Source organism: Astyanax mexicanus, chromosome 6 (genome assembly GCF_023375975.1).
Source record: "Astyanax mexicanus isolate ESR-SI-001 chromosome 6, AstMex3_surface, whole genome shotgun sequence".
Taxonomy (NCBI): Eukaryota; Metazoa; Chordata; class Actinopteri; order Characiformes; family Acestrorhamphidae; genus Astyanax; species Astyanax mexicanus.
This window is the reverse complement of record NC_064413.1, coordinates 49,186,142-49,189,453: the sequence shown is the minus strand read 5'-3', so window position 1 is coordinate 49,189,453 and position 3,312 is coordinate 49,186,142.

Sequence of the window (3,312 nt, the reverse complement as noted above, 5' to 3'; positions counted from 1 at the left end):
GTGATTAGGATGAGTAGGGGGTTGGAGAATATTAGGGGTTTTGGGATGAGAAGGGGTATTGGGATGAGTAAGGGGGTTGGGGATGAGTAGGGGGTTTGGGATGAGTAGAGGATTTGGGATGAGTAGGGGGTTGGGGATGAGGAGGGATTGGAGAAGATTAGGGGTTTTGGGATGAGTAAGGGGGTTTTGAATGAGTAGGGGGTTTGGATGAGTAGAGGGTTTGGGATGAGCAGGGGGTTTGGGGTGAGTAGGGGGTTGGGGATGAGGAGGGCTTGGAGAAGATTAGGGGTCTTGGGATAAGTAGGGGGTTTTGAATGAGTAGGGGGTTTGGATGAGTAGAGGGTTTGGGATGAGTAGGGTTTTTTGGATGAGTAAGGGGGTTGGGGATGAGTAGGGGGTTTGGAGTGAGTATGGCTTTTGGAATGAGTAGGGGTTTGGGATGAGTAGGGGTTTGGAGAAGATTAGGGGTTTTGGGATGAGTAGGGTTTTTTAATGAGTAGAGGGTTTGGGATGAGTAGGGTTTTTATGAGTAGGGGGTTTTGAATGAGTAGAGGGTTTGGGATGAGTAGGGGGTAAGGGATAAGTAGGAGGTTTGGAGTGAGTAGGGGTAAGGGATAAGTAGGGGGTTTGGAGCGAGTAGGGAGTTGTGGATAAGTAGGGATTTGGGATGAGTAGGGGGTTGGAGATGATTAGAGGGTTTGGGATGAGTAGGGGTTTTGGGATGACTAGAGGGTTTGGGATAAGTAGGGGGTTTTGGGATGAGTAGAGGATTTTGGATATTTAAGGGGGTTGGGGATGCGTAGGGGGTTTGGGATGAGTAGGGGGGTTTGAATGAGTAGGGGGTTTGGATGAGTAGGGGGTTGGAGAAGATTAGGGGTTTTGGGATGAGTAGGGGGTTTTGAATGAGTAGGGGGTTTGGATGAGTAGAGGATTTGGGATAAGTAAGGGGGTTGGGGATGAGTAGGGGTGATTAGAGGGTTTGGGATAAGTAAGGGGGTTGGGGATGAGTAGGGGGTTTTGGATGATTAGAGGGTTTGGGATAAGTAAGGGGGTTGGGGATGAGTAGGGGTTTTGGGATGAGTAGGGGTTTGGGATGAGTAGAGGGTTTGGGATGAGTAGGGGGTTTGGGATGAGTAGAGGATTTGGGATAAGTAAGGGGGTTGGGGATAAGTAGGGGGTTTTGGGATGAGTAGAGGATTTTGGATATTTAAGGGGGTTGGGGATGAGTAGGGGGTTTGGGATGAGTAGGGGTTTTGGAATGAGTAGGGGTTTGGGATGGGCAGGGGTTTTGGGATGAGTAGGGGGTTGGGGATGAGTAGGGGATTTGGGATGAGTAGGGTGTTTGGAGTGAGTAGGGGTTTGGGATGAGTAGGGAGTTTGGGATGAGTAGGGGGTTTGGGATGAACAGTGGGTTTGAGATTTGTGGGGTTGGGATGAGTAGGGGGTTTTGAATGAGTAGGGGGTTTGGATGAGTAGAGGATTTGGGATAAGTAAGGGGGTTGGGGATGAGTAGGGGGTTTGGGATGATTAGAGGGTTTGGGATAAGTAAGGGGGTTGGGGATGAGTAGGGGTTTTGGGATGAGTAGGGGTTTGGGATGAGTAGAGGGTTTGGGATTAGTAGGGGGTTTGGGATGAGTAGAGGATTTGGGATAAGTAAGGGGGTTGGGGATAAGTAGGGGGTTTGGGGATGAGTAGAGGATTTTGGATATTTAAGGGGTTTGGGGATGAGTAGGGGGTTTGGGATGAGTAGGGGTTTTGGAATGAGTAGATGTTTGTGATGGGCAGGGGTTTTGGGATGAGTAGGGGGTTGGGGATGAGTAGGGGTTTTGGGATGAGTAGGGTGTTTGGAGTGAGTAGGGGTTTGGGATGAGTAGGGAGTTTGGGATGAGTAGGGGGTTTGGGATGAACAGGGGGTTTGAGATTAGGGGGTTTGGGATGAGTAGGGGTTTTGGAACGAGAAGGGGGTTTGGAATGAGTAAGGGTTTGGATGAGTAAGGGCTGGGGATGAGTAGGGCGCTGGAGATGAGTAGGGGTTTGGGGATGAGTAGGGTTTTGGGGATGAGTTGGGGGTTTGGAATGAGTAGGGGGTTTGGAATGAGTAGGGGTTTGGATGAGTAAGGGCTTGGGATGAGTAGGGGGTTTGGAGATGAGTAGGGGTTTGGGGATGAGTAGGGTTTTGGGGATGAGTTGGGGTTGGGTGATCATCATCCAAAATCTTGACCTGGCTGAATGCAATCAAATCCTCACAATAATGCTCTGAAATCAACTAGAAAGTCTTTCCTGGACAGTAGAGACAGTTACTCCAACAAAAGTAGGATCAACTCAAAATTGAATACCACCAATTGTGGATAGAAGAAGTGAACAAGCTTGTGTCCCAATACTTTGGTCCATTTACAGTTTGGGATAACTTTGATAACTTTAAGGCTCAACCAGAGTAGAAACTGGGCCTCAAGACTCAATACATCAAAATACATTTATATTATTTGTCAGATCACCCAATCACCAAGTTCAGAAAACCTAATTAAGCAAAAACGGTGTCTAACTGCTTAAAAAGCATCAAAGTTTCTACGTGAAATCTTGAGACTAAGCATTTAGGACACTATGATCGATAGATCGAAGGTCTGCCTTCAGGAAACATTGCTACTTGAAAAGTGCAAGGACACGGTTCAATATTTGGAGGAAAGTGTGGCCTGTAGAAATCCACTCTAGGACCAATTATTGGAGCTGCAAGCCTGGACATCTTGTGCGGCAGTCAGCACTCTGAGAACTGGAAAGCCTCTCAAAAACTAATATTGCTGCACTCAGACAAAACACACAAGGCAGAGAGACGGGGGGAAACATGCCGGGGGAGATGTGTTTGTAATACTCAAAAATAAATCCTTTACAGAAGCAATTCCAGCCTGATTAGCCAGAACTGGTTTGTAATAGCCTTGCTGAGGGGATATAAAAGATACAGTAATTGCTGTACGATGCTTAGCCAGAGATTTAGCACAGCTCTGATATACAGCAGGGGTACCAGTTCCATTAAAATGCCCTACAGAAGATGAGGATCCACTGTTCAGTTTTGGGATGTTGCCAGACAGTGCTTTGGAGGTTGGAGGTTCAGGCAATTGCATGTGTGGCTAATCTTGAAATGGCATCTCTCTGAGGTAATAAAACTGAGCCGTGTGCACTCTGAACACACACTGACACACACTTCACCAACGTGTTGATCTCAAATATGTCACAAGTGGCTGAGTCTTAACGTGGGAAAGGGCAAACATGTGAAACTAACACTATGTTTTTATGGAGTGGAACAAATAGCTACAGCTA